Raw genomic sequence first — 13842 nt, 5'->3', positions numbered from 1 at the left:
TAAGAAACAACTACTCATAGATTTCAAATTTGATTGATAGACATGACCTGTACAAGTGTTTGAAGAGAAAGAAAAAAAGAAAAAAACAACGCTCTCTAGGTGTCCCTTCTCCCACTGATGTAAAATTGATCCTGTGATGGAAGCTTATTTATTTAATTTTTTTCGAGTTACGCATCCAGTTCTGTTGATATCATGTGTGGGGTAAGGATGAGAGAAGAAATCTACTGACCATTTTCTTTCATTCTTTCTTTCAAAAGCTAAAAAGTTATAGGTGGTCATCCTTATTGAAATTTTAGGAGGAAATTATTTCAAAAAGTGAAGTTAGATGGGTGAAAGAGAAGGAAAGGCTCCGTTTCGATTATTTTTATGGATTTTGAGATCAGTAGAAGGGTTATAGATGCTTGTTATGTAAACAGTCCCCATAGAGAGGCGTAGGTATGTAAAAAACAATAAAATAAAAAAAAATATGGATGAAATTGACAGTTTATAAGACAAAGAGTATGAGATGAGTATGGTAGGAGATGGATTGCCTTTTATTCAGATTTTATCCTCTTATAGATTGGATTCGACGAATTTTAAGTATTTAAATTTAAGAAAATATTGTCACTTATTTTAAATTAAGAGATGGATAAAGATTTTCACAATGTGAGTATGCCTTTTTATGATAGCTCTGTCTACTAAATATTGAGGATAGCACATTAATAGCGTGTGTGAGGTAAGAGTTAGATAATGCGGAACACTCTCATCGAGGGACCGAACATGATACACGCTACTACCATAGGCCTCTAGTAGGCAGGGTAGTAGTATCACATCATGCGATAAAAATCGGTTATCATCTAAGTTCCTCAGAAAAGATGGAAACAAGAGCGAAGATTGTTGAATTTTCTGGAAAGCGAGGATGCTATAAATAAGATATACTCTATTTTTGTAGGAAAGACAGGAAGTAAAGGTTATCACGAGAAAAGATTGTGTACTTATCTGAAGAACTGGACACTGTATAAATGGGGGTGGGATGAAGATCTGGATATAGGATCATTTGTACAGCTTGAAGTTTTCGTTGTGGAACCATATAAAGTTTATCGAACTTGAGGGAATCGAGTGTGACGTTATCAAAATTGTATGTTTAGGATCCAAATTCTGCAGACAAAGTTACACATGTAAAAAAAAAAGAAGAGAAGGGAAAGAACAAAATCTTGGGACCATCCTGTGAAAATAGAAGGGGAAAGGACTGTAAGCAGAGAAGTAGCATATCCACCATGAAATTCATTGAGCTGAAAAATGGAAGCTCATGTTAGCTAAGAAGGCGTTTGTTCAGAACTCGATTGAATGTTCTGAAAATGGTGCAAGTTACTAATCGAGTGTCTCATCATTTTTACATCATACGTTCGGCAATGACTAGTGTGTGTTTGAATGTAATGAAGAAAATGCCTGTTCATAATAAACAACTATTCGGCTTTAAAAAGTGCTTTATGACCAAAAATTGCTTCCTTCCTCCCCCACTCACTCTCACTTCTTTTATGGACGACCCAGAACTGCGAATATTCTTTTATTAAGGTACTTTGTTATTCTGGAAATCATATTCTGGGTTACATGTTTCCCATGTAATGGAAAACATGTAACCCAGAATATGATTTCCAAAATGTGAAATACTTTTGAATACTTTTGGTAGCGAACGCATTTAATTGAAATAAAATAAATAAAATATTAAATTAAAAAAAGTATCCATCAGTGCTTTTATTTTACCATTCATTTGCGTAAGTAATATAACTTAATTGCACCTATAAGAAGTGAAGGTCTTCCATTTCGCATTTCGCAACAAAGAGGAATAATAATTACTCTCAGCCACGTAGCATTTTGAACAATGCACGAATAATCCTGGTGCATCTTTACTGCCATAGGCTATCTGCAAATGGTTCAAGGTCTGCAATAATGGCTAACAGGAAAATGGCGATAAACCTGTTCGAAGTTTCTCTACAGGGTTTGCGTGATTGTTTTTCATTCTTACGCTGACGATCTATACGATATTTAGTAATATAGGTGATTATCGTCTGTCGCTGACGTCATTAAATAATGCATTCACAATAGATCTGCCATTCGATTTTTGCGTTTGCCGTAATGATGTGACTACAGATTATAATCTAACTAATCGCAGCTATTTTAGACGTTTATGTTAAAGTTTTCCTTAAACAATTCGCAGAGAGAGAAAGAAAAGCAATTAAATGTCTTCACGCAATGAGATTAGGTTGGAAAAATTTTAATTGCATCCATTTATTTAATAATAATTTGTACCTCATCATCATCATCATATTCCTGCCATGTACCCTCAAGGGGTGTACAGGATATTACAGTACCACATGAAAAAAAATTACATCATTACTAACTTCCTATCTACAATTTTCTTCCAAATCAGTCTGTTACTTGTCAAGACTCCAACATTATCAGATCTTATATTTCTATCGTATAAGGCACTTTGTACCGTATCAATCCACCTATGTCTTGGTCTTCCTCTGGGTCGTTTTCCTGCCAACCTGGCAGAGAACTTGTTTTGCCAATCTTTCTTCACCCATTCTGTTTAAGTGACCATACCACCTGAGGTTAGCTCTGCTAACGCATTCCTGGATGCTGACAATGTCAAGTTCTTTCCTAATATCCTCGTTTTTAATATGATATTGCCATTGATACCATCTGTTCACGCCTCTAATCTTTCTCAGGACTCTCATATCTGCGGTCTCTAGTCTTTGGTCAAGTGTTTTTCTTCTGACCCAGCTCTCAGATCGATAAGTTCAAACTGGTTTGAACACTGTCTTGTATACAGCTAATTTAGTGTTCCGACTAATTTCTCTCCTATTCCATATGAATTTATTCAATTGACGTTCCACCATACCAGCTTTGCTGATTCTGTTGTCTATTTCTATATTTAATTTACCATCTTCAGTAAAAATCGTGTCTAAGTAGCTGAAATGTTTTACTTATTCCACAGGTTCTCTATTCACAACACAGTTGACATTTTCAATGATTCTACCTATTTTCATTGTCTTTGTCTTTTTATTGCTGAACTTCATACCATATCTATTACAACAGTTATTCAATTTAATCAGGGAATCTTGCAAACTTGTAGCGGATTTATTTAGAAGTATAACATCGTCCGCATAAAGCAAAGAGCTGACATTAACATCTCCAATTTCGATATCATGTTTAATACCACTTTCCTTCATACTGTGATCCATATAGATAATGAATAACAGAGGGGATAATGTACATCCTTGTCTCACACCACCAGATTTAACATTAAAACCATCTTCCTGTACTTCCTTCACTTCTAACTGCTGACTTACAACTCAAATAAAGACTAAGTATTGCTTGATATAATGCCCCATTGACACCATATAACTGCAGCGTATTGAATAGCTTCTCTCTTGGCACCTTGTCATATGCCTTTTCCAAATCGACAAAACTTAAATAGAGATCTTCGTTATATTCCAATGCTTTCTCGACTATTTGTCGTAAAGTGAAGATCTGATCCTGACAGCCTCTATTTGGACTGAATCCAGCTTGTTCTTCACCCAGCTTTTCTTCTACAATTCTTTTCAACCGTTTCTCAAGTATCCTTACATAGATCTTGCCAGGAACACTTACTAGGGAAATACCTCTGTAATTCTCACATTCAGTTTTATTTCCCTTTTTATATATGGGGGTACTATGAGAGCTCTATTCCAATCATCGGGAATTTGTCCCTCTGTCCAGGCTTTCTGAACTATGCGGTGCAGCCACTGTAACACTTTTATACCACCATACTTCAGCATTTCTGGTCGAATATCAGCTACTCCTGCTGCCTTTCCGCATTTTAAGCCTTTGATGGCTTTTTCTACTTCAAGTATGGATATGTATTCCTGACTGCATGCTTGGTCAGTGTTTTTTATTACTGTGCTGTCATCACTGCTTGTTTCATTTAGCAGTTTTTCAAAGTAATTACTCCATACTTCAAGGATATCTTTTTCTTCCGTTTTCATGTCACCTTTATCATCTCTAACTCCTTTTACAGCACTCTTTCCTCCATTCCTAAGCTTCTTCAACAATCTCCAGAATATTTTATCACTTCTTGATATTTATTTTCTATATTCTTGCCAAAGTTCTCCCATGACTTTTGTTTAGCTAGTTTTACACAGTGTTTAGCATTCCTGCATTTGTCTCTGTATTCTCTAAGAGCAAGCTGACTTATTTGCCAGGAACTTTTGATATGCTTTCTTCTTTCCTTCACTGCCTCTTTAACTTCCTCTGTCCACCATGTAGTTCTAATTTTTCTATCCTTGCAGACAAATTCACCGCATGCCTCTTTGGCTGAATCAATCAGGGCTTTCTTCAAGGCTTGCCATTGAATCTCCAAGGTTTAATTCCTGTCTCAAACTGTTTCATTTTTTCTTCAATAATCTTTGTGTATTTTAGTCTACAGTTCACATCTGAGAGCTGCTCAACTTTTATTCGCTTTAAAACTTTCTTACATGTTATTCTTTTCAATTTTATCCTGCTCAAGACTAAATAGTGATCTCTTCCAATTTCAAATCCTCTGTACACTCTGGTGTCCTGCACCAGGGAGAAAACATCACTATCAACAATAACATAGTCAATGAGACTTTTCTTATTCCTAGCCTCTTCTTTCCATGTGAAGTTGTGCACATTTTTATGTTGGAACATGGTGTTAGTAATAACCAGTCCATGTCCTGAGCAGAAATCCAACAGATATTTGCCATTATTATTAGCTTTGCTCTTTTCTCCAAATTTTCCTAAAATATTTTTGTATGTCTCACAATCATTTCCTACTCTGCTATTTAGATCCCCAACAAGGACCAACGTTTCCTTTTTCATTGTGTCAGTTGCTTTTTCTAAAGCATTAAAAAATTCCTCCACTTCTACCTTAGTAGAACCTTCTGTCGGACCATAGGCACAAATAAGTCATAAATGATTTGTACTTATATAAATTTAATAATTACTTTCAAATTTTTATAGTATATTAAATAAGCATTTGGTTAGCTGAATAAAAGTCGCTAGACTATCAGATTTATCCCATGATTGCTAGTTTGTGAATGTATGGAGAATATGTCTATAGAGGGAGATTTATGCACTAGTGATAAGTAAAATGCAACAATCGTTTGTAGAACGGGAATATTGATGTTTAAACATAAAAATGCTGAAATGGAAAGGAAATTTTGCAAATAGACCTTGAAATAATAATAATAAAAAAAACACTATCATTTATTAACTCATATGCGATGAATAAGATGTAAATTATAATTTCATCCACAGGTAAGATTTATGCAAGAATTTGCACGCATTGGCCATACAGGATGACCAAGTGACCTTCAGGATTCTGTGCACTTATTCTGTTTCACATCGAGGAACCTCCCTAACTCATTCGTTAGTGACGATGACTTTAGGTAGGAATGCATTGGATGAAATTTCCGTTGGACTATGAGAGAAACCTTTTAAGGGTTTTTTTTAGCAAAGTAAGTTGGTTTTGTTGTGAGATTTAATCAGATTTAATTTAATTAATTCAATTTCGTACTAGTTATTCTTTCATCATTTTATAGCAATGATAAAGTTTTAATATTCTTATCAAATGCTTCTGTAGGGTCTAAAAGCCAATCGCGGAAGACCATTCTATAACATGCAATGCTTATCATATTTCTTTTCAAGTCGTTAACTTTATAATCACAAATTTTATAGCTCACTCTCTGGTAACCACACTCTTATTTATCCTCCAAGGATGGCCTTCTTTTTTTAACTCTCCTACCACGTATTAACAAATCTCGTGTATGTCAGCTGGCCTATTCTATCTTTTCTTCATATTCTATAGCTGTAATATCATCTTAGACATCCAGTTCTCTCTCTCTCTTTTTCCCTCCTCACGCTGGACTTCGGGTCTTAGCCAAGTTTTTCTACTGTAATTTCATATCTCCATTTGACGCCATTATTTTGTGGTGGGACTTTCTTACAATATTTCGACTCCTTTTGGCACACTATACCAGAGTTAAGAACAACGTTGTGAAAGGTACTACCAATTTATTTGCGTATTCCATCAACCTGATATTCCGTCCACTCGCCAGTTTGCCGAGTGGGCAACGTATTCCCTCTTGAGCCAATAAAACTGAGGATTCGGATCCCACCGTGGGCTTGGATGTTTTTGAATGCTTTTAGGTGGGAGATGAAGTTCATTATTTGGTCTCTAGAGCACGGTTTCTGCATCATGTAGAAATAAATACAGTAAAATAATTAAAAAAAAAACTCATTGCCCTCCCACGGCATTGATGTACTGCAGGTTTACAACCATTCGTAGACAGGAAATACATAAAAATCCGATCATTGTGTTCACTTCCAGATATTGAAATAATCGAAAGTAATATTAACATAAAATCATTCTATAAATGAGACTGATGTAAATGTAATTGTTATAGATGATAATAAATGTTGGTTTTGGTTTAATCATTATTTACTTTTACTTGAGTTCTGAAGCGAATACTAGAAAGCAGATTCTCGGTCGATTGATGGGAAAATATTTTATGTAAATAAAAATCAAGACTAAAACAGTGTTTAGATAAGGAAATCTTGCTCTCTATAGATAACACATGGAGCTTTTTTTTTTTTTTTTAATCATGTCGGGTCTTTTATAAGCAGGTTGGTGATCTCACAGAGGGTGATGAAATTGGTCTGTATATTTAGTGGTAAGTGATACTAATTTGAGAATAACCTGATTTTTCTGATGAAACCGCTGTGGCGTAGTCGGCAGATGCACGCTTCTTTACAGAAAGACTGAAATATTTAAGTTCACATTTATTTAATTAATTAGCAAAATATTTAAATTCACTAGGCTAATCCTAACTTGTTCAATTTAGGATTAGCCTAGTGAATGAGTGACTACCTTACCTACCAAACTTATTTTTCATTCTCCTTAACAGCCTCATGACATCCCTCCTTACATTCTTCATGTTACCAGTCAAATCATTCATGCCAACTACCGCTATCAATCTTTTTCTTGCATATTCCTCTTATCCAACTCGAGTTTCCCGAAAAGAACTCTATCCCTTCTGAGACTCGTTAACTCTCTTCTGCTTGAAAACGCCTAAAAATTCACTAGGCTAATCCTAAATCGTTCAAGCAGAAGAGCGTTAACGAGTCTCAGAAGGCATAGAATTCTTTTCGGGAAACTCGAGTTGGATAAGAGAAATATGCAAGAAAAAGATTGGTAGTGGTAGTTGGCATGAATGATTTGACTGGTAACATGAAGAATGTAAGGAGGGATGTCATGAGGCTGTTAAGTAGAGTGAAAGATAAGAGTTTGGTAGGCAAGGTAGTCATCGTGTTTCCCAGGTAAGATAATAATGAATTGAGAAGGCAAGCGACGATTATGAATAGTATGCTAGCAGGCTTGTGTGAAGAGAAATGAGTTTATATTTTGTGAATGCGTGAGATGAGTTTGAAATGCAGATGGAGTTGTATAAAAGAGATGGGCTACATTTGAATGCATTTGGTGGGAGTCAGTTACTGTTGCTGCAAGAGAGAATGACTCAAGTGAATGTAAGACATGAGGAAACAAGATATGTTGTGGAAGAGTAGGAGAACAGATAGGCAGGTTTGCGAATGGAGAGGTTAGTAGCACGAGTAAAGAGAATGACAGAGAGAGAGAGAGAGAGAGAGAGAGAGAGAGAGAGAGAGAGAGAGACAGAAGGAACACAGGGTAGACAGGGAAACGGGGGAGGTCAGGGTGGACAAGGAGATACTTCATGAAAAGTGTATATGATGATTTCAGGAACATATGTGTGAGTGCGCAAGAAAGGATTAAGATAGTCAAGAATGTGGGGCTGACATTTATGTCTGGGGGTCGGGTATAATATCAGTAATCATAGACAGGAATGGACATGAGAGGGAGTGCGACGGAGCCATATCCGTGAAGTGGGGTTAGTGGGATTTGTTACAGAAAGAGAAAAGAGCTACTGTGTATGTTTACAAATGCTAGAAATATTCGAAACAAGGGGAATGAAATCGTTGCATTGATAGAGTTCATTCGCCCAAAATTGTTGGTATAAGTGAGACATAGTTGGTCAAACGACGATGATATCCTGACAGGAATAGAGATGGACAAAAAAAAATTCACAAACAAATGAAGGAGGAGTGCTATTGATGATGGAGGATTGTGCTCATCTAGAGTGGAGATGCTAGGAGCAGTTACTGACTGTGGTTTTGAAGCGGTATGGCGTGAAGTGGAGGTGGACAGGGTGAAATGATAGGTAAGGTGCTGCTATAGACCTGATAATGTGGAAGGCAGTGAGAAGGAAATGTTTAGGCAAATTGATCTGACTAATAAGAAAAGGGTGATCATTATGGGCGACTTCAAATTTTGTGATATAGACTGGAATGAAGAAACAGCATCAGGAACCAAAAAGAATGAAATTCTTCAGTTTTTGATGGGCAACTTCCTTTAGCAGTACGTAACAGAAGCCATACACAGATCGAGGGTCTTGGATTTGATTATCTCATCAGAAGATATTGTTATAAATGAAGTGTCATGTTTTCCTCTAGTTGGTGAAAGTGACCATTAATGATTACTTGGGTGGTGATCAGCCATATAGTCATATGGAGGAGATGAAATATCTGAGATTCATGGTGGATAAGGGCATGAAATTTCTTGGACATTTTGCTAAAATTTGAGGACAACACAGCGGATTATGGGAATGATGCGGAGAACACTGATGTTTAGAAGTAAGAATGTTTTGATTCCGTTGTACAAAGCTTTGATGAAACCGCATATGAATTACTCTGCACAGATTTTTTCACCTGGTTTCCAAAGGGTAATGAGTTGGAGAAGTTTCAGAGACGATTGACTAAGTCGGTTTCTGGTTTCGGGAATGTGGAATATGAGGACCGATTGAGAGGACAATGCAAATTACAGAGCCTAGTAGATAGAAGAAAGTGGGTTGACATCATCGAGATGTATAAGTTGGTAAGGGGTAATTACCAGATTAACATGAATGAGGGTTGCCGTAGAATATCTGAGGACGGGGGGGGGGGACGAGAGGCCATCTCTGGAAGCTGTATAAGGCAGGTGTGAGCAAGGGAGTGAGGAGTAGATTTTTGACATGAAGAATGGTGAGTGATTAGAATGTATTGCCTGAGAATGTGGTGATTGCAGAGACAATGAATGCATTTAAGTCAACGTATGATGAGCTGTAAGAGTGGACATCACACGATGAGTCTCATGACCCTATGGAGGTCTGCTGCTGTTGCTACTTTTTTTATTGATCTCAAAATATTTACATATATGCAATAATCATCTTAAGTGGCATTGTCCACATTTGATTTCTATGAAAAAATTTCAATAATTTTTATTATTAAAATTATGATTATATATTATGCGTTTACAAAACATATTGTAAACGTTTTTTTAACAACGAAATCTATACAAATTTTCCTTTTTTTTGTATGGATTTGTAATTGGTAATTATAGTTGCGGTTTTACAGTATTTATACAATAACAATAAATTATACAGGATGTCGAAAAATTAACTTCCCCTCTTTAGAGGCATCTGTAGCTAAAACTAATACACGGAATGAGACCACATTTTATATCGAGACTTTCGAAGGCATGGGGAGATGAATTCCGTGAAAAAAAGATTTAGTACTAAAAGTCACCGATAGGGAATATTTTGGCGCTGTCGCAGCCGAAAGCTGTCAAATATTTGCAGTAAACGCAGGTAAAAAGGATTATGCAAATTTTACTGTGCGTACGTGACACCAGCGCCACCAATTAAAAAGGGATTGGGAACGTTCAGGCAGTTATTCAAATGACTGACGAATTGTGTTCAATATGCGTCCTACCTTGCCTCAGCGTGCTTTACTTGTTAAGTTATTTTACATTAAACAGTGCAATGCCGTAGCAGCCCTTCGGGAATTTAGAAGGCTTCATAACCTGCGTACAGGTCCTATGTCAGCTGTAGCACTGAGAACTATGATTAAGAAATTTGAAGAAACTGAATCACCAGGAGTTAGACCTGGCACAGGACGGAAAGCAGTGCAAGAAGAGACAGTAACAGACGTTGTTACTGCGGTGTTCGACGACACAGGGACTAGCACTGGTCCAAGCGCTCGTTCCATAGCTCGTCAACTTGATATGGCTTATGGTACAGTCTTGAAAATCTTACGGAAAATGCTTCACTTCTATCCCTATAAGTTCAGTCGATTGCAAGCACTAACTGCCGCAGATTGATAAGCACATGACCTTCGCGCTAACGTTTCTTGCCCGAATGGAGGTCGATAGTGACTGTCCTTGGAGAATATTGTGGGGTGATGAGGCTCATTTTTATCTGAATGGGTCGGTGAACACTCACAACTGCTGAATTTGGGCATCTGAACATCACCAAGCGATCCAGCAAGTACCACTGCATTCTCCAAAAGTAACGGTGTGGTGTGGCTTCACAGCCGATTTCATAATAGGACCATACTTTTTTTGAGCGTATTACCCCTATAGACCTGTAACCTGCTCCATTACTGGAGAAATTTATCCACGAATCCTGGAAAATTTTGTCATTCCTGCATTGCAGCAAAGACAATGTTTGGGCTTCATAATTTTTATGCAGGATGGAGCACGGCCACACAATGAACGTTCAGTACAGCGCCTTTTACGTCAGCATTTCAGTAATGAGAGGGTTATCAGTCAGTTCTTTCCGACGGCATGGCAGACTCGATCCCCGGACATCATTCCATGTGACTTTTGGCTGTGGGGGATATTTAAAATTTGTTGTGATTGTTGGTGGCGTTCCCAACATGCATGTCTGGAAAGAGAACATAAAACGGGCTGTTATGAACATCCAATCCGACTCCTTACGCTCAGCTGTAGAGCATATCGCACACCGGATGCAATTTGTTGTACACAAGAAAGGTCAGCACATTGAAAATCGTGTATGTGGTCCAGGGGATCCTGATTCTGATGAATAAAACATTATTTCCCGTGAATTCAATCACTACATTAATTTCTGTCTCTCTCGGTAGTTGTTGTTTTAGTTTAATTATTATTATTATCATTGTAACGTGCCACATATCCAGCTGGAATGAGTGACGCGGCTGTCGCTTACACCATCGAAATGTTATTATTCAATTTTATCTGCCTTTAATGTAATTATCCGCTTGTTTTCGGCTTCGTCAGCGCCAAAATTCTCCCTATCCGCGACTTTTGGTACTGAATATTTTTAGTACCAAAAGTACTAAAGTACTCTTTTGCATAAATCATCTCCCCATGCCTTCAAAAGTCTCAATTTAAAATGTGGTCTCATTTCGTTTATTGATTTTAGCTACAGGTGCCTCCAAAGAGGGAAAGTTATTTTATGACCACCCTGTATATATTTATAATTTTTGCTTTGATCTATTTAATTACTGTAACTACAGCACTGAAATGTAATATATGGATTTTTGATCTCGGTTGAGATATAATGTCTCAGCTTCCATCCTGGAAGCATTTTAGTAAGCTTATCTGAGGATGACAGCAGTTAGTTAGTGTTTATTGGTTTGATTGCTTTGATGGACGTAGGCTGAAGTTTGATAGGCCTGATATTCACTACTGCCATTGGATGAGAAATTCATTCACACACACACACACACACACACAAGCAGGGACACACGCCACGCTCCCCCCAACGAAATTTGGAATGTCATGACACGTTGCTGAACTAGAAGCCTGAATGAATATATTGCGTTTCATTGCGTTTGTATGGTATTTTGGGTGCGTGTTTCTTGTTCATAGTCCTTAGGGCTCTTTTCAGGCTATTGTAGTTTGTAAGTTCATGTATTCAAAAGACAGTTTATTTAACATGCCTGGGATGTAAAAGCTTCGAGTGGCCTTTCCGTAGTGATTATTATATTTATATATGATATAATTAGTTGTCTGAGGTCTTGTTATATGGTATGTATTTCTGACTGTCCTCTAGTTGGCATCGAAGTAATGTTTTGGCATAGCTGCATAGTGACATATTAGTAGTTTGTGTTCTGACAGTGCAGTGTATATAAAGCTGGTACCGTCTCTTTGTTCCCAAAAGATCAGTTTTATCATTCTGTATTGTAACGACATTAATCTGTTTAGTTTGTTGGGTGCACAGAAAGCATACGTTATTATGGTATCATAGTGCATTGTATATTAGTGTTTTCAGGCGCGTGGGAACTATGTCTTTTAACCTAGAGTGTGCCAGTTATTGTTCGGAGTTTGTTTTGTAGATGGTTTATGTCAGTGCTTCCCAAACTTCTGGATGTCAGGGCCCCTTTAGAAAAATTAAAATGTTTCACGCCCCCCCCTCGAAAAAAATCGTAATATAGACATATATTATTATAATATATGTCTATATTACACACAGCGAATATTGCAAAATTCAAATGCAAATTTATTACCATTTTAGCATCTTACATGCACATTTGACATGGCACATTATCTCATATTTTTATAATAGATATATTGTTATTGTACATTTGCAGTACAAGCACATGAAACGTTAAACGATTAATAATAAAGAAAGAATTAAAAACATAAAATAAGTTTAATAACAATTTAATGTGATGCATGTGTTTCAATACTGCTACACAAAAAGTCAGTATCAGGTGAAATATTTGAAACTGCAATTCTCAGATTTCTGCTTTGAAATGAAACTTATATGAATAAGCATATTTACTAATATTCATTAAGTGCCGAAATAAGCAGAAAGCAAAATTTGTGAACCTGCACCAATTTGTGATTTTTTTTCTATTAAAATATAAAAAATATTTTAATAAAACAAAAAAAATATTAAAAATTGTTTTAATAAAACAAAATTAAAACAAAAAAGAAATAATAAATAATAAAAATGAAATACGTTTCTTTTAAGATAAAAACATTTTACTTAGTCTTAAAACATTTTCAATTTGTTTTTATTATTCACCCCCCCTCTACAAAACCTACGGCCCACAAGGGGGGGGGGGGCAGCCCACAGTTTGGGAAGCGCTGGTTTATGTGGCTATTCCAGGTCATATCTGAATCGAAGTAACTTCCAAGGTTAGGCATTGTTTTAATCTGAGTGATTGTAGTGGTTTTACTGTCCTGTGTGTTTTTTTTATGTTGGAGAGTGGATGTTTTATATATATATATATATATATATATATATATATATATATATATATATATATATATATATATATATATATATATATATAAACACACTTATTTCTGTAAGAAGCTGCTTATTTCTCTAAGAAGACCTCTCTTGAAATCCGTTTATCTATTCTCTAGATACTTCATCTTGGAACAATTTAAAAGAAATTAGCGCTCTAAAAGCTTCTAAAGCCCAGAATAGAAATAAAATTAATCTAATCAGAAAATTTGATTGTCTAAAATGTATACAGGATCGTCTCACATCCCATTATAATTCTACCTTTTTTTAAAAAAAAGAAGTTGTAATAAATAATTCTTCCCATCCACTTTCATCGGCAGAAGAAAGTATACTTGCTAAAGGCCTCAATTTTGTTATCGTTCCTACTTCCATACCTAAAGAACTATTCTTAACCAATATAGAAAAAGCAGCATCCTTATTACCAAACCAAGAGGCAAACATTCTTTGTATGGAAGCTATATTCACCATAAATCATGCAAGACCGCCATCTGACAACATTTCTTATTCTGAAAGATCGGCTATAAAAAACTTAAGAAATAATAATGACATCATTATTCTCCCTGCAGACAAAGGGAATGCTACTGCCATTCCCTTTGTCTGATTACCATAACTATTAAACACTGACACTTACTCTGAACTAAATAGTGACCCTACAAAAGAACTGCAC

The 13842-nt window shown here is 36.2% G+C and overlaps 1 long non-coding RNA gene across 3 annotated transcripts in view; it reads left to right on the top strand.

Annotated features, from left to right (window-relative positions):
* LOC150099084 (uncharacterized) overlaps positions 1-5488 on the top strand; it is a 187523-nt gene extending 182035 nt beyond the window's left edge. For all 3 annotated transcript variants that reach the window (XR_016549504.1, XR_016549505.1, XR_016549503.1), the window contains one exon: positions 5302-5488. This is a non-coding gene — a long non-coding RNA (uncharacterized LOC150099084). The remainder of the gene's footprint in view (positions 1-5301) is intronic.
* The last annotated feature ends 8354 nt before the right edge of the window (positions 5489-13842 follow it).

The sequence above is a fragment of the Typopeltis vanoorti genome, chromosome 15 (genome assembly GCF_054136105.1).
Source record: "Typopeltis vanoorti isolate ZY-2024b chromosome 15, IOZ_Tvanoo_1.0, whole genome shotgun sequence".
Taxonomy (NCBI): domain Eukaryota; kingdom Metazoa; phylum Arthropoda; class Arachnida; order Uropygi; family Thelyphonidae; genus Typopeltis; species Typopeltis vanoorti.
The sequence above is the reverse complement of the archived record's forward strand: the minus strand, read 5'-3'. Positions and strand labels throughout refer to the sequence as shown.